This window comes from Triturus cristatus, chromosome 8 (assembly GCF_964204655.1).
Source record: "Triturus cristatus chromosome 8, aTriCri1.1, whole genome shotgun sequence".
Taxonomy (NCBI): domain Eukaryota; kingdom Metazoa; phylum Chordata; class Amphibia; order Caudata; family Salamandridae; genus Triturus; species Triturus cristatus.
In genome coordinates, this window is record NC_140591.1 from 92,292,397 (window position 1) to 92,315,858 (window position 23,462).

Sequence of the window (23,462 nt, forward strand, 5' to 3'; positions counted from 1 at the left end):
CCTCCCTATAGGTGCCAGCTGGGGAGCTAGCAAACCAGCAGCCTGGTGTTTTCACCAAGAGCCTGGCCTTGCTTTGCACTGGGCTCTAAGGCACTCTATCGGGCCGCTCCGCCATGTGGCAGGGGCTGCCGGACTACAACTCTTCAACTCATGCTCACCCGCAGAAGCATTGGCATGGCAATTTTTTTTCCCAGGGAGCTCTGGCTGCAAGTTTTCTTTTCTTTTTTTTATCAGAGACCGAGCCCTCGTATGCAAATCACGTCCATGTCCAGGGCCTGCCACCGTGTGTATAGAGAAGAGAGACTGAGATGAGGGTCTGAGTGCTCTATGGTTGCGTGGTCCTCGTTGCCAACGGCCTGACTTCAGCAGCCGCCCGTCCTTAAAGGCGGTGAGGCCACGCCCCCGCCCTTTTGGACATAAGGAGTGTATGTCAGGCTGAAGAAAGGTCAGCTTGACAGACACTCTTTATGTTCAGGCCAGGAGTTGGAGATGCGCTAAATGCGCAGGCTCCCGGCTGCCTAAGCTGAGGTTTGCTGGGCTGAGGATGTCACAGCTCTGGTGGGCCTGACCTCCTCGGCTCAGCAAAAGGTCCTTGAGGCCCTCCCCTCCTGTTGAGGGAGAGCTTCAGTGAAAGCCTCGTAGCTGGACGCTTCATTTTTAAACCCCGAAGCGCCAACGGCCGAGTGTCTGTCACCGACTCTGTCCCCATCCTGCTCTGTAACGAGTGAGCGACTGCTGCCTCCCCTCATTGGCTGACCAAGGTAGCAGTGGCAACCCTCTTGGCAGCTCCCGGAGGCCTGCAGCAGGTAAGTGTTGCTTTTTTCTTGACGCCGTTTGGTTCGTTTGTTCGTGTGCGCATGTATGAATGTATGTGTATTTGTGAGTGAGTGTTGTGTACGGGGTGTGTGCGAGTGTCTGCTTGTGAATGCATGGGTGTAAGTGAGTGCGTATGTGTGTGCGTGTGTGTGCGCCCCGCACCCCTCTCGGTTGTACTCGGCGGCCCTCGCTGCCTGGCTCTCCGGCTCACCCCCCCTGCTTTCGGGCTGCTGGGGAAAGCCAATAGATGGGGACCTGGAACCGATGCTGGCCCGTGCAGCAGCTCTGCGCCGCCGAGAGAAGAAAACCACATCTTGCGGGGTTGGGGTGGGGGTGGGGGGGGGGGGGGGGGAGGGGGTGTTGGAGTCGGTCCCGTGTTCTGTCTTATGGCACAGCTTTTTTTCTTTCTGGACCCAGTGTAAAGCGCAGCCGAATGTTCAATATCCGAGCGGAAAGTTATGGGCCCTGAGTGTTGCGAACCTGATGGCGTTTTTTTTTTTTTTTAAGAAACAAAAAATAAAAGAGTAGAATAGATCCCGCCCCCAAAAAAACGGAAGTGCCATTGGTCAGAGAGGCAAAATGCCTACAGCACCTGGTATTCCCAGGCGGTCTCCCATCCAAGTACTAACCAGGCCCGACCCTGCTTAGCTTCCGAGATCGGACGAGATCGGGCGCATTCAGGGTGATATGGCCGTAGGCACGAGAGCGTGCCTGTTCAGGCCTCTTGTGCTGCGGCAGCCCGCGTGTCATCACCAGGCGTCCCTCGAGTACCTTTGCACATTTCCCTTTAACACCTGCCCTCCATATCAAACTTCCTGCACACTGCCAAGCACAGCCCTCTCTTGCACTTGCTTACTTTACACTTTCGCACAGGCTGGCTGCGACCACCCTTCTTTAGGGGCCGGCATTAGCAGCAGACCAGCAGCCGGACCTTTTTAACAAGCGCCGCCTAGCCTTGCTTCGCACTGGCCTCCAGGCACTTGCTTCGCCCTGGCCTCCAAGGCACTCTGCTCGGGACACTTCTCTATGTGCCGGGGGCTGCAGGGACTCCCGCTCAGCAGCTGATGCTCACCCGAACTCTGGGGAGGCAACTTCTTTACCCTCAATCTCTGGCTGCCGCAAGTCTCCTGTCTTTTTGTAAAAAAAGAAAAAACACCAAGAACTGGCCCCTCATATGCAAATAATGTCCGTGCCCCGCCCCCTCTGTCCGTATAGAAAAGAGAGTGAGGCGAGGGTCCGAGTACTGCCTGGGTCCATGGCCCTTAATGTCACGGGCCTGGCTCTCCGCCTCAGCGGGCCCCTGCTCCCGGGCTGCCTCGGACAGCCCAGCCGAGGGAGGGGGGCCCCCGGAACCGGGGCCGGCGCAGCCCATCAGCAGCGGCAGCTTGCAGCAGCTCCCCAGCCTTAGCTAGGGGTCCTCTGTCCTGTCTTAGGGCAAAGTTTTTCTTCATTTTCTTTCAGTTTTCGAGTTTAAAGTTAAGGGCCACGCATATTGTAAACTCGTTGCCGGTTTCTTTATAAATAAATAAAAAAAAAAAACAAAGAGGAGGAGGGAGAGGAGGAGAGCAGAATATATGTATATTTGTTAGAAAATGCTATGAGCCAGGAAGATTAGGTGTGATTGTGCAGGGGACGCGCAGCAGCGAGTGGCAAAATGCCTACAGCACCTGGTATTCCCAGGCGGTCTCCCATCCAAGTACTAACCAGGCCCGACCCTGCTTAGCTTCCGAGATCGGACGAGATCGGGCGCATTCAGGGTGGTATGGCCGTAGGCATGGGAGGCTGCCTGTTCAGGCCTCTTGTGCTGACACCACCCGCCACTCTGGAACCTTCTGCGCTGCGCACACTTGCACACTTCCCTTCAACAACTGCCCTCCCTTGGCAAGCTTGCTACAGATAGCCAAGCACAGCCCTGGCTTTCACCAGCCGTGCACTTGCTTATTTCACACTTCTGCCGCCAACATCTCCTACCTTATGTACGCCCACCGTTCACAGGTCTACATAAAAATCTCTTTCCCTGAGGACATTTTCTCCCTAAACGAGGCACTGAAGCTGGCAGTCCACTGGCTCACCAGCAACCAGCTTAAACTCCACGCAAACAAAACGGAATTCCCTCTGATCTCCCCACCCAAACCAAATCCAGACTTCCAGGAATGGATCAAGACCATCACTGCACTAAACTGCCCTCCTACCATTATTGAGTCGGCGAAATCCCTGGGAATAACCCTTGACGGCAGCTTGCATATGCATGGCCATATAAACGCGCTGGCCAGAACGGCTAGATTCCACCTGAGCTACCCAAGAAACCTAAAACCCTTCCTCGATGTGTCCGGCCTTGAAATGGCAACCCAGGCCCTAGTCATTTCTAAACTTGAATATGGATGCTCTACTCTTGCAGGGCTACCCAAGAACTGTCTGGCCCCATTGAAAGCCTGCCTCAACACCGCCGCCAGACTCGCAACGGGTTGAAACAACATTTGACCACATTTCTCCCCCTGCCTCAAAGCTCTGAACTGGCTTCCCCTGAAGGCCAGAATACAATTTAAAGCGGCTTGCATAACTCACAAAGCTCTGTACGCGAATTCACCTACATTTCTTGCACAAAAACTCGTGATATCCGGACAGGCCAGAAACTCCCGATATGCCAAAAAGCACGCTTCGGGAAGAAAAAAACCTACAATCGAGCCTTCTCTGGGGCCGCTCCAAGAATCTGGAACTCTCTCCCACCCTCCATCAGAAGACTTCCGTCACTGGCACACTTTAAGAAGGAGACCAAAACTTTCTTTAATGGGAAAATAGCTCATCTAATGAATACTTTACAATCACCTCATAGGCTTGTTCCACCCTCCAACTCGGCATTATCCACGGCCTCCACGGATGACACATTTTTCTGGACTCCTGGGCATCCCCCCCAAGAGCTGAGACTGCGCGCCTTCTTGTACATGTAACTACCCGCTCTAATTTGTTATCCCACATGTAGCTTCGACCTCAGACGGGGTGCACCTCGTGGATATGGAAACCTTCTTGTATGGTTTTTTTATCTGCATGCTTCAATTTTCTCCCACATGTAGCTTGGACCTCAGACTGCGTGCTCCTCCTGTATATTGTATCCCTATCTCTCCCAATCTGATCCCTCCCATCCTTATGCGTTGTTTTCCTCCCCCTCAATCCTGTAAAGCGCTCTGATACCCTCACGGGTCTGGTTCGCGCTCTATAAAACTATAAATAAATAAATAAATGACACGCAGGCTCCGACCTCCCTATAGGTGCCAGCTGGGGAGCTAGCAAACCAGCAGCCTGGTGTTTTCACCAAGAGCCTGGCCTTGCTTTGCACTGGGCTCTAAGGCACTCTATCGGGCCGCTCCGCCATGTGGCAGGGGCTGCCGGACTACAACTCTTCAACTCATGCTCACCCGCAGAAGCATTGGCATGGCAATTTTTTTTCCCAGGGAGCTCTGGCTGCAAGTTTTCTTTTCTTTTTTTTATCAGAGACCGAGCCCTCGTATGCAAATCACGTCCATGTCCAGGGCCTGCCACCGTGTGTATAGAGAAGAGAGACTGAGATGAGGGTCTGAGTGCTCTATGGTTGCGTGGTCCTCGTTGCCAACGGCCTGACTTCAGCAGCCGCCCGTCCTTAAAGGCGGTGAGGCCACGCCCCCGCCCTTTTGGACATAAGGAGTGTATGTCAGGCTGAAGAAAGGTCAGCTTGACAGACACTCTTTATGTTCAGGCCAGGAGTTGGAGATGCGCTAAATGCGCAGGCTCCCGGCTGCCTAAGCTGAGGTTTGCTGGGCTGAGGATGTCACAGCTCTGGTGGGCCTGACCTCCTCGGCTCAGCAAAAGGTCCTTGAGGCCCTCCCCTCCTGTTGAGGGAGAGCTTCAGTGAAAGCCTCGTAGCTGGACGCTTCATTTTTAAACCCCGAAGCGCCAACGGCCGAGTGTCTGTCACCGACTCTGTCCCCATCCTGCTCTGTAACGAGTGAGCGACTGCTGCCTCCCCTCATTGGCTGACCAAGGTAGCAGTGGCAACCCTCTTGGCAGCTCCCGGAGGCCTGCAGCAGGTAAGTGTTGCTTTTTTCTTGACGCCGTTTGGTTCGTTTGTTCGTGTGCGCATGTATGAATGTATGTGTATTTGTGAGTGAGTGTTGTGTACGGGGTGTGTGCGAGTGTCTGCTTGTGAATGCATGGGTGTAAGTGAGTGCGTATGTGTGTGCGTGTGTGTGCGCCCCGCACCCCTCTCGGTTGTACTCGGCGGCCCTCGCTGCCTGGCTCTCCGGCTCACCCCCCCTGCTTTCGGGCTGCTGGGGAAAGCCAATAGATGGGGACCTGGAACCGATGCTGGCCCGTGCAGCAGCTCTGCGCCGCCGAGAGAAGAAAACCACATCTTGCGGGGTTGGGGTGGGGGTGGGGGGGGGGGGGGGGGGGGTGTTGGAGTCGGTCCCGTGTTCTGTCTTATGGCACAGCTTTTTTTCTTTCTGGACCCAGTGTAAAGCGCAGCCGAATGTTCAATATCCGAGCGGAAAGTTATGGGCCCTGAGTGTTGCGAACCTGATGGCGTTTTTTTTTTTTTTTAAGAAACAAAAAATAAAAGAGTAGAATAGATCCCGCCCCCCAAAAAACGGAAGTGCCATTGGTCAGAGAGGCAAAATGCCTACAGCACCTGGTATTCCCAGGCGGTCTCCCATCTGTAGTGTCCAAGCATGGACACGTTCTAGTGCTCCGACCTGCTGTATTACACTGTACACCCACCCACCACAGACGTCACTGTGTCAGGTGACGCTGTCAATAAAAGGGGCCGAGCGCACGTGCTCGAGGCCATTCCCACTATCCCCAACTATGTGTCCTGTGTCCTCCTTCACCTAGCATGTGGGCCTAGGGCCCATCATTACATTGGCGACGAGGCGGGTACGTTACCCCGCGTGTGCAGCCCCCGATCGGCGCACCTTTGATGGTTGAGGGGGAAGGAGGACTGCCCGGTGAGCACACCCCCGGGTGACGGCGCCACGCGCCGTGAAGCCAGCCAGGCGAGCGGAGCCCGCAGCAGGCCCTGCGGTGACCGGGTGCCCACCCCGCACCGCCACGAAGACTGGTAGGCGACGCTGTGCCCCAGGGAGGAAGCGTGGCAGTCGGGTGCCCACCCCGACCTGCCGCTGTGCCTAGAAGCGCCCAGAAGGAAGTGCCGACCGTGCGGAGCCCACCCGCACCGGCCGCGACGCCGCAAGTCTGCAGGCGGAGGCCGGGTGCCCACCCCGACCCGACCGCTGTGCCCGGAGGTGTCCCCGACGGAAAGGCACGCCGAACGGAGCCCACCCGCATCGGCGGCGACCCCCGCAAGAGGTGTGGCCCACGCGGTGCCCACCCGCGTTGAAGGGAAGCCCCGCCGGGCCGAAGGTGAGCCTGCGGCGAAAGGGACGAGCTATCCACTCCCCCGTCCCGTGAGGAGCCACTGACTTTGCCGGAAAGGAGCGGGCAGGCTCCGGCAGCAGCGCCAACCCTCCCCCGCTCAGCGTGTAGTCAGGGAAGCTGATAGCGGGGGAGCGAGGAGGAGAACAGCGCCGGCACAGCCCAAGACCGAGTACGCCTGCGGGCGGAATGAACTGAACGAAAGCGGAGCCCACCCGCAGCGGCAGCCTGAAGACAGGGCCGCTCAGTGCCAGCACCCCCGCCCGAGGCCCGGGAAGTAAGGAGGCCTGTGGAAGCGGGGGCGGGAGAAACTGGGTGCATCGCGGAGCCCACCCGTAGCGGTATGCGTCTGCAGGCGGCCAGCGCGGTCAAGGAGGAGCGCCGTACAAATTAAACCAGCGGGTGCCTACCCCGCATAGGGACGGACATGCTGGCAAACCCTCCCCCTCCCTGCCGCGCGAAGACTGCAGGAAGCTGCCGCGGGCAGGGAGGGCAATCTCCAAAGTAAAGAATGGCTGCCGCCGGCCATCCAGAAGAATGCCCCCACCTCGTAGGACCCCCAGCAGCGCCGCTCGGGAGTGAACTACAGAGCCCACACCCTCCGGCATCAAACAAAGCACATGTAGTGCACACCAAGCCCCAGCCGCCATCCACGCGAGGTATGAACTGCCCCAGCTTGCGAGTGATGCATCACTGCCCTCTGAGCAGCCCACTGTCAATGCCTGTGCCCCCTCCTGCCTTCAAACGAATACAAAAAGAAAATAAAAGACTCACCTGCTGCCCGTGTCCTGCCCTCCACTGTCCTGCTGTGGCTCTGGCCCGTCTGCACTCTGGCCCGTCTGCACTCTGCCAAAAACCTGAAAAAAAAACAACACGGGAAAGAACGTCTACCAGCAAAGTAGGTTAAAGCAACACTGCCATCTAGCGGCCACTGATGGTACTGCAGGAAAAGGGGAAAATCAACAAGCCTACAGCAAGCCAAAGAAGTCCAGCAGCTACAGGAGACCGACGGCTCGCAGCGCAAGGGAGAAGAGGCAGCAAGGCAAGTACCGCAAGGTCTGACGGAGGCGCGAAGGTGAGCGCACGGGAACGCGACGGAGGCGCACAGGAATGTGCCAGAAGCGCAGGAACGCGACGGAAGCACAGAACTGCAAGGGTGAAGAGACAGTGTGCCACAGGGATGCAGCGCCATCCCGCAGCAATAAGGAGGAAGTAAGAAGAAATGGTGTCGAGCCACATCCACCCCAGCGAGGACTGCGCTGTCGCCGCATCAAGGGGAGCGAACCCTCGAGAGAGAACAAACGGACTCAGTGCAGATGTACGCCGGACGCGGAAGGTACACTGCAGCGCCTACAGGAGAGGAACCCACTGAAGAGGATGGGCGCAGCAAGTATCCGACACTGGCGGCCATGGATGCAGAGCAACACCCAGTGGCGCCAAGAAGCCACCACATCAAGTGATCCTGATACTAGGAGCAACGCTACACTGAAGAGGTACCACGACGGTACGAAGAGTAGCACGCACCAGCGCCTGACAAGGCAGCGGACACAGGTAGTCACACGACGTGACACACCTCGTGAAGCCGACCAGCCAAAAATGGTCGCACCACAAAGGCCCAGCCGACCTGCCAAACGGTCGCACCACAAAGGTCAAGCCGACCAGCAGAAAATGGTCGCACCACAAAGGCCCAGCCGACCTGCCAAACGGTCGCCCCACAAAGGTCAAGCCGACCAGCCAAATGGTCGCACCACAAAGGCCAAGCCGACCTGCCAAACGGTCGCCCCACAAAGGTCAAGCCGACCAGCCGAACGGTCGCACCACAACGGCTCAGCCGACCTGCCACATGGTCGCACCAAAGAAGCCGACTCGCCAGGAGTCGCACAAAGAGGTCTGACGCAAGACCGAAGATATCCTGCCAGTGATCGGCAGCGCGGACCGTCAAGTGGTCCAAAGAAGCTCAAGAAGAACCAAAGCAACTGGTGAAAGGGAGAAGACCGAAGCGGACCATGAGCATGGCCCCACGAACTTCAACCGACGTAACTGGTGACAAGGTGAAGATGAAGAGAAGGTCACGACCCTAACTCGGAATGCTGAGGAAGATGAAGAGAGTGTTCTCGGACGAGGACAAGACCAGGGGGAACACGTGCAGAGTGCGCGCGCTGCATGGAGAAGCCTGGCCAGATAAGAGAACAGGAACGGTCCAGAGTAGGTCGTGAAGCGAAGAGATGAAGAGACCAGAGTGGCACGTCCGCCACTACGAAGAAAGAAGAAATCGCAGTGGCACGTTTGCCACGACAAGAAAGAAAGATCTGAGTGGCACGGTTGCCACTGTAAGAAGGAGAAGAAGTCAGAGTGACATGACAGCCTCACGGAGAAAGAAATAGAGGACAAGGAGAAGAGTGTGGCAAGACTACTCACACCTCAAAGACAAGGAAGGTGACAAGCGTCAGAACACAGTGCGCAAGTCCTGAAGAACACCCGTGGCACGGAGAAAAGACCATCTGTTTGATGATGCTTTCAGCGCACCTGGGATCTGCAGGGGTGAGCAGGCCGGACTATTCGAAACACCCACCTTTGGGGTCACACGGACACTGGACAACGCCAGCCGTGGTGACCCAGGGGCAGAGGCCTCAGGGATGCCAGTGAGAGAGCGTCCCCGCGACGAGAGATGGTCATCAGCCGCCCTCCAGCAAAGGTCCCAGGAGGATGAAGACATTGTGTGCGAAGACAGGAGCCAACAGCTACCCTCCAGGCACGACTGCAGAACCCGAGGTGAGACTTGTCGTCTCCTCTGCACCCACACGGATCGGCGTGCGAGTAACACGACACAGTACACCCAGCTCAGGACGAGTCGGAGGGCCTCAGGGATATCCCGTGGCAGGGGAACACCTGCGAGAGAGGCATCCTGGTGAGAGGGGTGTCTTGCAACCAATCCGTTTTGCAAAACAGAAACACACGCCACAGATAAAGAAAAGGACTGGACGAAAAGACGAACGGCAACATCTAGCGGCAAACCACAAGACCTCAACTGCGTTTGTCGCCAAGAAAGTAAAGGCTAAGGAAAGACTGTGAGAACAACTTCGAGGCAGAGCCGTCAAACAGACTAGGTCCATCGAGCACCCATGACTGGTGCCACAGTGAACTGGTGATCGTCTGCGACAGGAAGAGCATCGTCCGCGACAGGAAGAACATCTTCTGCGACTCCAAGCAGCTGAAGCGTGAGCGATTCTGCAGAAGTTTGGTCACTGTATTACAACTGTGTATATCTTTCTTTCTCCCCCAGGTTGAACGTTGACGTTGGGTTTTGTTATTAAAAATTGGGAGGGATGTAGTGTCCAAGCATGGACACGTTCTAGTGCTCCGACCTGCTGTATTACACTGTACACCCACCCACCACAGACGTCACTGTGTCAGGTGACGCTGTCAATAAAAGGGGCCGAGCGCACGTGCTCGAGGCCATTCCCACTATCCCCAACTATGTGTCCTGTGTCCTCCTTCACCTAGCATGTGGGCCTAGGGCCCATCATTACACCATCCAAGTACTAACCAGGCCCGACCCTGCTTAGCTTCCGAGATCGGACGAGATCGGGCGCATTCAGGGTGGTATGGCCGTAGGCACGAGAGCGTGCCTGTTCAGGCCTCTTGTGCTGCGGCAGCCCGCGTGTCATCACCAGGCGTCCCTCGAGTACCTTTGCACATTTCCCTTTAACACCTGCCCTCCATATCAAACTTCCTGCACACTGCCAAGCACAGCCCTCTCTTGCACTTGCTTACTTTACACTTTCGCACAGGCTGGCTGCGACCACCCTTCTTTAGGGGCCGGCATTAGCAGCAGACCAGCAGCCGGACCTTTTTAACAAGCGCCGCCTAGCCTTGCTTCGCACTGGCCTCCAGGCACTTGCTTCGCCCTGGCCTCCAAGGCACTCTGCTCGGGACACTTCTCTATGTGCCGGGGGCTGCAGGGACTCCCGCTCAGCAGCTGATGCTCACCCGAACTCTGGGGAGGCAACTTCTTTACCCTCAATCTCTGGCTGCCGCAAGTCTCCTGTCTTTTTGTAAAAAAAGAAAAAACACCAAGAACTGGCCCCTCATATGCAAATAATGTCCGTGCCCCGCCCCCTCTGTCCGTATAGAAAAGAGAGTGAGGCGAGGGTCCGAGTACTGCCTGGGTCCATGGCCCTTAATGTCACGGGCCTGGCTCTCCGCCTCAGCGGGCCCCTGCTCCCGGGCTGCCTCGGACAGCCCAGCCGAGGGAGGGGGGCCCCCGGAACCGGGGCCGGCGCAGCCCATCAGCAGCGGCAGCTTGCAGCAGCTCCCCAGCCTTAGCTAGGGGTCCTCTGTCCTGTCTTAGGGCAAAGTTTTTCTTCATTTTCTTTCAGTTTTCGAGTTTAAAGTTAAGGGCCACGCATATTGTAAACTCGTTGCCGGTTTCTTTATAAATAAATAAAAAAAAAAAACAAAGAGGAGGAGGGAGAGGAGGAGAGCAGAATATATGTATATTTGTTAGAAAATGCTATGAGCCAGGAAGATTAGGTGTGATTGTGCAGGGGACGCGCAGCAGCGAGTGGCAAAATGCCTACAGCACCTGGTATTCCCAGGCGGTCTCCCATCCAAGTACTAACCAGGCCCGACCCTGCTTAGCTTCCGAGATCGGACGAGATCGGGCGCATTCAGGGTGGTATGGCCGTAGGCATGGGAGGCTGCCTGTTCAGGCCTCTTGTGCTCACACCACCCGCCACTCTGGAACCTTCTGCGCTGCGCACACTTGCACACTTCCCTTCAACAACTGCCCTCCCTTGGCAAGCTTGCTACAGATAGCCAAGCACAGCCCTGGCTTTCACCAGCCGTGCGCTTGCTTATTTCACACTTCTGCCGCCAACATCTCCTACCTTATGTACGCCCACCGTACACAGGTCTACATAAAAATCTCTTTCCCCGAGGACATTTTCTCCCTAAACGAGGCACTGAAGCGGCCAGTCCACTGGCTCACCAGCAACCAGCTTAAACTCAACGCAAACAAAACGGAATTCCTTCTGACCCCCCCCCCCCACCCAAACCAAACCCAGACATCCAGGAATGGATCAAGACCATCACTGCACTCAACTGCCCTCCTACCATTATTGAGTCGGCGAAATCCCTGGGAATAACCCTTGACGGCAGCTTGCATATGCATGGCCGTATAAACGCGATGGCCAAAACGGCTAGATTCCACCCGAGCTACCTAAGAAACCTAAAACCCTTCCTCGATGTGTCCGGCCTTAAAATGGCAACCCAGGCCCTAGTCATTTCCAGACTTGAATATGGATGCTCTACTCTTGCAGGGCTACCCAAGAACTCTCTGGCCCCGTTGAAAGCCTGCCTCAACACCGCCGCCAGACTCGTAACGGGTTGAAAACAATTTGACCACATCTCTCCCCACCTCAAAGCTCTGAACTGGCTTCCCCAGAAGGCCAGAATACAATTTGAAGTGGCTTGCATAACTCACAAAGCTCTGTACGCGAATTCACCTACATATCTTGCACAAAAACTCGTGATATCCGGACAGGCCAGAAACTCCCGATCTGCCAAAAAGCACGCTTCGGGAAGAAAAAAACCTGCAATCGAGCCTTCTCTGGGGCCGCTCCAAGAATCTGGCACTCTCTCCCACCCTCCATCAGAAGACTTCCGTCACTGGCACACTTTAAGAAGGAGACCAAAACTTTCTTTAACAGGAAAATAGCTCATCTAAGGAATACTTTACAATCACCTCATAGACTTGTTCCACCCTCCACCTCGGCATTATCCACGGCCTCCACGGATGACACATTTTTCTGGACTCCTGGGCATCCCCCCCAAGAGCTGAGACTGCGCGCCTTCTTGTACATGTAACTACCCGCTCTAATTTGTTATCCCACATGTAGCTTCGACCTCAGACGGGGTGCACCTCGTGGATATGGAAACCTTCTTGTATGGTTTTTTTATCTGCATGCTTCAATTTTCTCCCACATGTAGCTTGGACCTTAGACTGCGTGCTCCTCCTGTATATTGTATCCCTATCTCTCCCAATCTGATCCCTCCCATCCTTATGCGTTGTTTTCCTCCCCCTCAATCCTGTAAAGCGCTCTGATACCCTCACGGGTCTGGTTCGCGCTCTATAAAACTATAAATAAATAAATAAATGACACGCAGGCTCCGACCTCCCTATAGGTGCCAGCTGGGGAGCTAGCAAACCAGCAGCCTGGTGTTTTCACCAAGAGCCTGGCCTTGCTTTGCACTGGGCTCTAAGGCACTCTATCGGGCCGCTCCGCCATGTGGCAGGGGCTGCCGGACTACAACTCTTCAACTCATGCTCACCCGCAGAAGCATTGGCATGGCAATTTTTTTTCCCAGGGAGCTCTGGCTGCAAGTTTTCTTTTCTTTTTTTTTATCAGAGACCGAGCCCTCGTATGCAAATCACGTCCATGTCCAGGGCCTGCCACCGTGTGTATAGAGAAGAGAGACTGAGATGAGGGTCTGAGTGCTCTATGGTTGCGTGGTCCTCGTTGCCAACGGCCTGACTTCAGCAGCCGCCCGTCCTTAAAGGCGGTGAGGCCACGCCCCCGCCCTTTTGGACATAAGGAGTGTATGTCAGGCTGAAGAAAGGTCAGCTTGACAGACACTCTTTATGTTCAGGCCAGGAGTTGGAGATGCGCTAAATGCGCAGGCTCCCGGCTGCCTAAGCTGAGGTTTGCTGGGCTGAGGATGTCACAGCTCTGGTGGGCCTGACCTCCTCGGCTCAGCAAAAGGTCCTTGAGGCCCTCCCCTCCTGTTGAGGGAGAGCTTCAGTGAAAGCCTCGTAGCTGGACGCTTCATTTTTAAACCCCGAAGCGCCAACGGCCGAGTGTCTGTCACCGACTCTGTCCCCATCCTGCTCTGTAACGAGTGAGCGACTGCTGCCTCCCCTCATTGGCTGACCAAGGTAGCAGTGGCAACCCTCTTGGCAGCTCCCGGAGGCCTGCAGCAGGTAAGTGTTGCTTTTTTCTTGACGCCGTTTGGTTCGTTTGTTCGTGTGCGCATGTATGAATGTATGTGTATTTGTGAGTGAGTGTTGTGTACGGGGTGTGTGCGAGTGTCTGCTTGTGAATGCATGGGTGTAAGTGAGTGCGTATGTGTGTGCGTGTGTGTGCGCCCCGCACCCCTCTCGGTTGTACTCGGCGGCCCTCGCTGCCTGGCTCTCCGGCTCACCCCCCCTGCTTTCGGGCTGCTGGGGAAAGCCAATAGATGGGGACCTGGAACCGATGCTGGCCCGTGCAGCAGCTCTGCGCCGCCGAGAGAAGAAAACCACATCTTGCGGGGTTGGGGTGGGGGTGGGGGGGGGGGGGGGGGAGGGGGTGTTGGAGTCGGTCCCGTGTTCTGTCTTATGGCACAGCTTTTTTTCTTTCTGGACCCAGTGTAAAGCGCAGCCGAATGTTCAATATCCGAGCGGAAAGTTATGGGCCCTGAGTGTTGCGAACCTGATGGCGTTTTTTTTTTTTTTTAAGAAACAAAAAATAAAAGAGTAGAATAGATCCCGCCCCCAAAAAAACGGAAGTGCCATTGGTCAGAGAGGCAAAATGCCTACAGCACCTGGTATTCCCAGGCGGTCTCCCATCCAAGTACTAACCAGGCCCGACCCTGCTTAGCTTCCGAGATCGGGCGCATTCAGGGTGGTATGGCCGTAGGCACGAGAGCGTGCCTGTTCAGGCCTCTTGTGCTGCGGCAGCCCGCTTGTCATCACCAGGCGTCCCTCGAGTACCTTTGCACATTTCCCTTTAACACCTGCCCTCCATATCAAACTTCCTGCACACTGCCAAGCACAGCCCTCTCTTGCACTTGCTTACTTTACACTTTCGCACAGGCTGGCTGCGACCACCCTTCTTTAGGGGCCGGCATTAGCAGCAGACCAGCAGCCGGACCTTTTTAACAAGCGCCGCCTAGCCTTGCTTCGCACTGGCCTCCAGGCACTTGCTTCGCCCTGGCCTCCAAGGCACTCTGCTCGGGACACTTCTCTATGTGCCGGGGGCTGCAGGGACTCCCGCTCAGCAGCTGATGCTCACCCGAACTCTGGGGAGGCAACTTCTTTACCCTCAATCTCTGGCTGCCGCAAGTCTCCTGTCTTTTTGTAAAAAAAGAAAAAACACCAAGAACTGGCCCCTCATATGCAAATAATGTCCGTGCCCCGCCCCCTCTGTCCGTATAGAAAAGAGAGTGAGGCGAGGGTCCGAGTACTGCCTGGGTCCATGGCCCTTAATGTCACGGGCCTGGCTCTCCGCCTCAGCGGGCCCCTGCTCCCGGGCTGCCTCGGACAGCCCAGCCGAGGGAGGGGGGCCCCCGGAACCGGGGCCGGCGCAGCCCATCAGCAGCGGCAGCTTGCAGCAGCTCCCCAGCCTTAGCTAGGGGTCCTCTGTCCTGTCTTAGGGCAAAGTTTTTCTTCATTTTCTTTCAGTTTTCGAGTTTAAAGTTAAGGGCCACGCATATTGTAAACTCGTTGCCGGTTTCTTTATAAATAAATAAAAAAAAAAAACAAAGAGGAGGAGGGAGAGGAGGAGAGCAGAATATATGTATATTTGTTAGAAAATGCTATGAGCCAGGAAGATTAGGTGTGATTGTGCAGGGGACGCGCAGCAGCGAGTGGCAAAATGCCTACAGCACCTGGTATTCCCAGGCGGTCTCCCATCCAAGTACTAACCAGGCCCGACCCTGCTTAGCTTCCGAGATCGGACGAGATCGGGCGCATTCAGGGTGGTATGGCCGTAGGCATGGGAGGCTGCCTGTTCAGGCCTCTTGTGCTGACACCACCCGCCACTCTGGAACCTTCTGCGCTGCGCACACTTGCACACTTCCCTTCAACAACTGCCCTCCCTTGGCAAGCTTGCTACAGATAGCCAAGCACAGCCCTGGCTTTCACCAGCCGTGCACTTGCTTATTTCACACTTCTGCCGCCAACATCTCCTACCTTATGTACGCCCACCGTTCACAGGTCTACATAAAAATCTCTTTCCCTGAGGACATTTTCTCCCTAAACGAGGCACTGAAGCTGGCAGTCCACTGGCTCACCAGCAACCAGCTTAAACTCCACGCAAACAAAACGGAATTCCCTCTGATCTCCCCACCCAAACCAAATCCAGACTTCCAGGAATGGATCAAGACCATCACTGCACTAAACTGCCCTCCTACCATTATTGAGTCGGCGAAATCCCTGGGAATAACCCTTGACGGCAGCTTGCATATGCATGGCCATATAAACGCGCTGGCCAGAACGGCTAGATTCCACCTGAGCTACCCAAGAAACCTAAAACCCTTCCTCGATGTGTCCGGCCTTGAAATGGCAACCCAGGCCCTAGTCATTTCTAAACTTGAATATGGATGCTCTACTCTTGCAGGGCTACCCAAGAACTGTCTGGCCCCATTGAAAGCCTGCCTCAACACCGCCGCCAGACTCGCAACGGGTTGAAACAACATTTGACCACATTTCTCCCCCTGCCTCAAAGCTCTGAACTGGCTTCCCCTGAAGGCCAGAATACAATTTAAAGCGGCTTGCATAACTCACAAAGCTCTGTACGCGAATTCACCTACATTTCTTGCACAAAAACTCGTGATATCCGGACAGGCCAGAAACTCCCGATATGCCAAAAAGCACGCTTCGGGAAGAAAAAAACCTACAATCGAGCCTTCTCTGGGGCCGCTCCAAGAATCTGGAACTCTCTCCCACCCTCCATCAGAAGACTTCCGTCACTGGCACACTTTAAGAAGGAGACCAAAACTTTCTTTAATGGGAAAATAGCTCATCTAATGAATACTTTACAATCACCTCATAGGCTTGTTCCACCCTCCAACTCGGCATTATCCACGGCCTCCACGGATGACACATTTTTCTGGACTCCTGGGCATCCCCCCCAAGAGCTGAGACTGCGCGCCTTCTTGTACATGTAACTACCCGCTCTAATTTGTTATCCCACATGTAGCTTCGACCTCAGACGGGGTGCACCTCGTGGATATGGAAACCTTCTTGTATGGTTTTTTTATCTGCATGCTTCAATTTTCTCCCACATGTAGCTTGGACCTCAGACTGCGTGCTCCTCCTGTATATTGTATCCCTATCTCTCCCAATCTGATCCCTCCCATCCTTATGCGTTGTTTTCCTCCCCCTCAATCCTGTAAAGCGCTCTGATACCCTCACGGGTCTGGTTCGCGCTCTATAAAACTATAAATAAATAAATAAATGACACGCAGGCTCCGACCTCCCTATAGGTGCCAGCTGGGGAGCTAGCAAACCAGCAGCCTGGTGTTTTCACCAAGAGCCTGGCCTTGCTTTGCACTGGGCTCTAAGGCACTCTATCGGGCCGCTCCGCCATGTGGCAGGGGCTGCCGGACTACAACTCTTCAACTCATGCTCACCCGCAGAAGCATTGGCATGGCAATTTTTTTTCCCAGGGAGCTCTGGCTGCAAGTTTTCTTTTCTTTTTTTTATCAGAGACCGAGCCCTCGTATGCAAATCACGTCCATGTCCAGGGCCTGCCACCGTGTGTATAGAGAAGAGAGACTGAGATGAGGGTCTGAGTGCTCTATGGTTGCGTGGTCCTCGTTGCCAACGGCCTGACTTCAGCAGCCGCCCGTCCTTAAAGGCGGTGAGGCCACGCCCCCGCCCTTTTGGACATAAGGAGTGTATGTCAGGCTGAAGAAAGGTCAGCTTGACAGACACTCTTTATGTTCAGGCCAGGAGTTGGAGATGCGCTAAATGCGCAGGCTCCCGGCTGCCTAAGCTGAGGTTTGCTGGGCTGAGGATGTCACAGCTCTGGTGGGCCTGACCTCCTCGGCTCAGCAAAAGGTCCTTGAGGCCCTCCCCTCCTGTTGAGGGAGAGCTTCAGTGAAAGCCTCGTAGCTGGACGCTTCATTTTTAAACCCCGAAGCGCCAACGGCCGAGTGTCTGTCACCGACTCTGTCCCCATCCTGCTCTGTAACGAGTGAGCGACTGCTGCCTCCCCTCATTGGCTGACCAAGGTAGCAGTGGCAACCCTCTTGGCAGCTCCCGGAGGCCTGCAGCAGGTAAGTGTTGCTTTTTTCTTGACGCCGTTTGGTTCGTTTGTTCGTGTGCGCATGTATGAATGTATGTGTATTTGTGAGTGAGTGTTGTGTACGGGGTGTGTGCGAGTGTCTGCTTGTGAATGCATGGGTGTAAGTGAGTGCGTATGTGTGTGCGTGTGTGTGCGCCCCGCACCCCTCTCGGTTGTACTCGGCGGCCCTCGCTGCCTGGCTCTCCGGCTCACCCCCCCTGCTTTCGGGCTGCTGGGGAAAGCCAATAGATGGGGACCTGGAACCGATGCTGGCCCGTGCAGCAGCTCTGCGCCGCCGAGAGAAGAAAACCACATCTTGCGGGGTTGGGGTGGGGGTGGGGGGGGGGGGGGGGGAGGGGGTGTTGGAGTCGGTCCCGTGTTCTGTCTTATGGCACAGCTTTTTTTCTTTCTGGACCCAGTGTAAAGCGCAGCCGAATGTTCAATATCCGAGCGGAAAGTTATGGGCCCTGAGTGTTGCGAACCTGATGGCGTTTTTTTTTTTTTTTAAGAAACAAAAAATAAAAGAGTAGAATAGATCCCGCCCCCAAAAAAACGGAAGTGCCATTGGTCAGAGAGGCAAAATGCCTACAGCACCTGGTATTCCCAGGCGGTCTCCCATCCAAGTACTAACCAGGCCCGACCCTGCTTAGCTTCCGAGATCGGGCGCATTCAGGGTGGTATGGCCGTAGGCACGAGAGCGTGCCTGTTCAGGCCTCTTGTGCTGCGGCAGCCCGCTTGTCATCACCAGGCGTCCCTCGAGTACCTTTGCACATTTCCCTTTAACACCTGCCCTCCATATCAAACTTCCTGCACACTGCCAAGCACAGCCCTCTCTTGCACTTGCTTACTTTACACTTTCGCACAGGCTGGCTGCGACCACCCTTCTTTAGGGGCCGGCATTAGCAGCAGACCAGCAGCCGGACCTTTTTAACAAGCGCCGCCTAGCCTTGCTTCGCACTGGCCTCCAGGCACTTGCTTCGCCCTGGCCTCCAAGGCACTCTGCTCGGGACACTTCTCTATGTGCCGGGGGCTGCAGGGACTCCCGCTCAGCAGCTGATGCTCACCCGAACTCTGGGGAGGCAACTTCTTTACCCTCAATCTCTGGCTGCCGCAAGTCTCCTGTCTTTTTGTAAAAAAAGAAAAAACACCAAGAACTGGCCCCTCATATGCAAATAATGTCCGTGCCCCGCCCCCTCTGTCCGTATAGAAAAGAGAGTGAGGCGAGGGTCCGAGTACTGCCTGGGTCCATGGCCCTTAATGTCACGGGCCTGGCTCTCCGCCTCAGCGGGCCCCTGCTCCCGGGCTGCCTCGGACAGCCCAGCCGAGGGAGGGGGGCCCCCGGAACCGGGGCCGGCGCAGCCCATCAGCAGCGGCAGCTTGCAGCAGCTCCCCAGCCTTAGCTAGGGGTCCTCTGTCCTGTCTTAGGGCAAAGTTTTTCTTCATTTTCTTTCAGTTTTCGAGTTTAAAGTTAAGGGCCACGCATATTGTAAACTCGTTGCCGGTTTCTTTATAAATAAATAAAAAAAAAAAACAAAGAGGAGGAGGGAGAGGAGGAGAGCAGAATATATGTATATTTGTTAGAAAATGCTATGAGCCAGGAAGATTAGGTGTGATTGTGCAGGGGACGCGCAGCAGCGAGTGGCAAAATGCCTACAGCACCTGGTATTCCCAGGCGGTCTCCCATCCAAGTACTAACCAGGCCCGACCCTGCTTAGCTTCCGAGATCGGACGAGATCGGGCGCATTCAGGGTGGTATGGCCGTAGGCATGGGAGGCTGCCTGTTCAGGCCTCTTGTGCTGACACCACCCGCCACTCTGGAACCTTCTGCGCTGCGCACACTTGCACACTTCCCTTCAACAACTGCCCTCCCTTGGCAAGCTTGCTACAGATAGCCAAGCACAGCCCTGGCTTTCACCAGCCGTGCACTTGCTTATTTCACACTTCTGCCGCCAACATCTCCTACCTTATGTACGCCCACCGTTCACAGGTCTACATAAAAATCTCTTTCCCTGAGGACATTTTCTCCCTAAACGAGGCACTGAAGCTGGCAGTCCACTGGCTCACCAGCAACCAGCTTAAACTCCACGCAAACAAAACGGAATTCCCTCTGATCTCCCCACCCAAACCAAATCCAGACTTCCAGGAATGGATCAAGACCATCACTGCACTAAACTGCCCTCCTACCATTATTGAGTCGGCGAAATCCCTGGGAATAACCCTTGACGGCAGCTTGCATATGCATGGCCATATAAACGCGCTGGCCAGAACGGCTAGATTCCACCTGAGCTACCCAAGAAACCTAAAACCCTTCCTCGATGTGTCCGGCCTTGAAATGGCAACCCAGGCCCTAGTCATTTCTAAACTTGAATATGGATGCTCTACTCTTGCAGGGCTACCCAAGAACTGTCTGGCCCCATTGAAAGCCTGCCTCAACACCGCCGCCAGACTCGCAACGGGTTGAAACAACATTTGACCACATTTCTCCCCCTGCCTCAAAGCTCTGAACTGGCTTCCCCTGAAGGCCAGAATACAATTTAAAGCGGCTTGCATAACTCACAAAGCTCTGTACGCGAATTCACCTACATTTCTTGCACAAAAACTCGTGATATCCGGACAGGCCAGAAACTCCCGATATGCCAAAAAGCACGCTTCGGGAAGAAAAAAACCTACAATCGAGCCTTCTCTGGGGCCGCTCCAAGAATCTGGAACTCTCTCCCACCCTCCATCAGAAGACTTCCGTCACTGGCACACTTTAAGAAGGAGACCAAAACTTTCTTTAATGGGAAAATAGCTCATCTAATGAATACTTTACAATCACCTCATAGGCTTGTTCCACCCTCCAACTCGGCATTATCCACGGCCTCCACGGATGACACATTTTTCTGGACTCCTGGGCATCCCCCCCAAGAGCTGAGACTGCGCGCCTTCTTGTACATGTAACTACCCGCTCTAATTTGTTATCCCACATGTAGCTTCGACCTCAGACGGGGTGCACCTCGTGGATATGGAAACCTTCTTGTATGGTTTTTTTATCTGCATGCTTCAATTTTCTCCCACATGTAGCTTGGACCTCAGACTGCGTGCTCCTCCTGTATATTGTATCCCTATCTCTCCCAATCTGATCCCTCCCATCCTTATGCGTTGTTTTCCTCCCCCTCAATCCTGTAAAGCGCTCTGATACCCTCACGGGTCTGGTTCGCGCTCTATAAAACTATAAATAAATAAATAAATGACACGCAGGCTCCGACCTCCCTATAGGTGCCAGCTGGGGAGCTAGCAAACCAGCAGCCTGGTGTTTTCACCAAGAGCCTGGCCTTGCTTTGCACTGGGCTCTAAGGCACTCTATCGGGCCGCTCCGCCATGTGGCAGGGGCTGCCGGACTACAACTCTTCAACTCATGCTCACCCGCAGAAGCATTGGCATGGCAATTTTTTTTCCCAGGGAGCTCTGGCTGCAAGTTTTCTTTTCTTTTTTTTATCAGAGACCGAGCCCTCGTATGCAAATCACGTCCATGTCCAGGGCCTGCCACCGTGTGTATAGAGAAGAGAGACTGAGATGAGGGTCTGAGTGCTCTATGGTTGCGTGGTCCTCGTTGCCAACGGCCTGACTTCAGCAGCCGCCCGTCCTTAAAGGCGGTGAGGCCACGCCCCCGCCCTTTTGGACATAAGGAGTGTATGTCAGGCTGAAGAAAGGTCAGCTTGACAGACACTCTTTATGTTCAGGCCAGGAGTTGGAGATGCGCTAAATGCGCAGGCTCCCGGCTGCCTAAGCTGAGGTTTGCTGGGCTGAGGATGTCACAGCTCTGGTGGGCCTGACCTCCTCGGCTCAGCAAAAGGTCCTTGAGGCCCTCCCCTCCTGTTGAGGGAGAGCTTCAGTGAAAGCCTCGTAGCTGGACGCTTCATTTTTAAACCCCGAAGCGCCAACGGCCGAGTGTCTGTCACCGACTCTGTCCCCATCCTGCTCTGTAACGAGTGAGCGACTGCTGCCTCCCCTCATTGGCTGACCAAGGTAGCAGTGGCAACCCTCTTGGCAGCTCCCGGAGGCCTGCAGCAGGTAAGTGTTGCTTTTTTCTTGACGCCGTTTGGTTCGTTTGTTCGTGTGCGCATGTATGAATGTATGTGTATTTGTGAGTGAGTGTTGTGTACGGGGTGTGTGCGAGTGTCTGCTTGTGAATGCATGGGTGTAAGTGAGTGCGTATGTGTGTGCGTGTGTGTGCGCCCCGCACCCCTCTCGGTTGTACTCGGCGGCCCTCGCTGCCTGGCTCTCCGGCTCACCCCCCCTGCTTTCGGGCTGCTGGGGAAAGCCAATAGATGGGGACCTGGAACCGATGCTGGCCCGTGCAGCAGCTCTGCGCCGCCGAGAGAAGAAAACCACATCTTGCGGGGTTGGGGTGGGGGTGGGGGGGGGGGGGGGGAGGGGGTGTTGGAGTCGGTCCCGTGTTCTGTCTTATGGCACAGCTTTTTTTCTTTCTGGACCCAGTGTAAAGCGCAGCCGAATGTTCAATATCCGAGCGGAAAGTTATGGGCCCTGAGTGTTGCGAACCTGATGGCGTTTTTTTTTTTTTTTAAGAAACAAAAAATAAAAGAGTAGAATAGATCCCGCCCCCAAAAAAACGGAAGTGCCATTGGTCAGAGAGGCAAAATGCCTACAGCACCTGGTATTCCCAGGCGGTCTCCCATCCAAGTACTAACCAGGCCCGACCCTGCTTAGCTTCCGAGATCGGGCGCATTCAGGGTGGTATGGCCGTAGGCACGAGAGCGTGCCTGTTCAGGCCTCTTGTGCTGCGGCAGCCCGCTTGTCATCACCAGGCGTCCCTCGAGTACCTTTGCACATTTCCCTTTAACACCTGCCCTCCATATCAAACTTCCTGCACACTGCCAAGCACAGCCCTCTCTTGCACTTGCTTACTTTACACTTTCGCACAGGCTGGCTGCGACCACCCTTCTTTAGGGGCCGGCATTAGCAGCAGACCAGCAGCCGGACCTTTTTAACAAGCGCCGCCTAGCCTTGCTTCGCACTGGCCTCCAGGCACTTGCTTCGCCCTGGCCTCCAAGGCACTCTGCTCGGGACACTTCTCTATGTGCCGGGGGCTGCAGGGACTCCCGCTCAGCAGCTGATGCTCACCCGAACTCTGGGGAGGCAACTTCTTTACCCTCAATCTCTGGCTGCCGCAAGTCTCCTGTCTTTTTGTAAAAAAAGAAAAAACACCAAGAACTGGCCCCTCATATGCAAATAATGTCCGTGCCCCGCCCCCTCTGTCCGTATAGAAAAGAGAGTGAGGCGAGGGTCCGAGTACTGCCTGGGTCCATGGCCCTTAATGTCACGGGCCTGGCTCTCCGCCTCAGCGGGCCCCTGCTCCCGGGCTGCCTCGGACAGCCCAGCCGAGGGAGGGGGGCCCCCGGAACCGGGGCCGGCGCAGCCCATCAGCAGCGGCAGCTTGCAGCAGCTCCCCAGCCTTAGCTAGGGGTCCTCTGTCCTGTCTTAGGGCAAAGTTTTTCTTCATTTTCTTTCAGTTTTCGAGTTTAAAGTTAAGGGCCACGCATATTGTAAACTCGTTGCCGGTTTCTTTATAAATAAATAAAAAAAAAAAACAAAGAGGAGGAGGGAGAGGAGGAGAGCAGAATATATGTATATTTGTTAGAAAATGCTATGAGCCAGGAAGATTAGGTGTGATTGTGCAGGGGACGCGCAGCAGCGAGTGGCAAAATGCCTACAGCACCTTGTATTCCCAGGCGGTCTCCCATCCAAGTACTAACCAGGCCCGACCCTGCTTAGCTTCCGAGATCGGACGAGATCGGGCGCATTCAGGGTGGTATGGCCGTAGGCATGGGAGGCTGCCTGTTCAGGCCTCTTGTGCTGACACCACCCGCCACTCTGGAACCTTCTGCGCTGCGCACACTTGCACACTTCCCTTCAACAACTGCCCTCCCTTGGCAAGCTTGCTACAGATAGCCAAGCACAGCCCTGGCTTTCACCAGCCGTGCACTTGCTTATTTCACACTTCTGCCGCCAACATCTCCTACCTTATGTACGCCCACCGTTCACAGGTCTACATAAAAATCTCTTTCCCTGAGGACATTTTCTCCCTAAACGAGGCACTGAAGCTGGCAGTCCACTGGCTCACCAGCAACCAGCTTAAACTCCACGCAAACAAAACGGAATTCCCTCTGATCTCCCCACCCAAACCAAATC

General features: G+C 55.1%; 6 non-coding genes and 3 pseudogenes across 6 annotated transcripts; all 9 read right to left on the reverse strand.

The window, feature by feature from the left end:
* Positions 1-1,396: 1,396 nt before the first annotated feature.
* Positions 1,397-1,515, reverse strand: LOC146801423 (5S ribosomal RNA). Its single transcript, XR_014968331.1, has one exon. It is a non-coding gene; the product is annotated as a 5S ribosomal RNA (ribosomal RNA).
* Positions 1,516-2,471: 956 nt separating this feature from the next.
* On the reverse strand, positions 2,472-2,590 carry LOC146801424 (5S ribosomal RNA). Its single transcript, XR_014968144.1, has one exon. It is a non-coding gene; the product is annotated as a 5S ribosomal RNA (ribosomal RNA).
* Positions 2,591-10,792: 8,202 nt separating this feature from the next.
* LOC146801425 (5S ribosomal RNA) lies at positions 10,793-10,911 on the reverse strand. Its single transcript, XR_014968145.1, has one exon. It is a non-coding gene; the product is annotated as a 5S ribosomal RNA (ribosomal RNA).
* A 2,880-nt stretch (positions 10,912-13,791) lies between these two features.
* Positions 13,792-13,900, reverse strand: LOC146801426 (5S ribosomal RNA; annotated as a pseudogene).
* A 956-nt stretch (positions 13,901-14,856) lies between these two features.
* Positions 14,857-14,975, reverse strand: LOC146801427 (5S ribosomal RNA). The gene has a single exon (XR_014968146.1). It is a non-coding gene; the product is annotated as a 5S ribosomal RNA (ribosomal RNA).
* A 2,877-nt stretch (positions 14,976-17,852) lies between these two features.
* On the reverse strand, positions 17,853-17,961 carry LOC146801428 (5S ribosomal RNA; annotated as a pseudogene).
* A 956-nt stretch (positions 17,962-18,917) lies between these two features.
* LOC146801429 (5S ribosomal RNA) lies at positions 18,918-19,036 on the reverse strand. The gene has a single exon (XR_014968147.1). It is a non-coding gene; the product is annotated as a 5S ribosomal RNA (ribosomal RNA).
* Positions 19,037-21,912: 2,876 nt separating this feature from the next.
* On the reverse strand, positions 21,913-22,021 carry LOC146801430 (5S ribosomal RNA; annotated as a pseudogene).
* A 956-nt stretch (positions 22,022-22,977) lies between these two features.
* LOC146801431 (5S ribosomal RNA) lies at positions 22,978-23,096 on the reverse strand. Its single transcript, XR_014968344.1, has one exon. It is a non-coding gene; the product is annotated as a 5S ribosomal RNA (ribosomal RNA).
* Between the last annotated feature and the right edge of the window lie 366 nt (positions 23,097-23,462).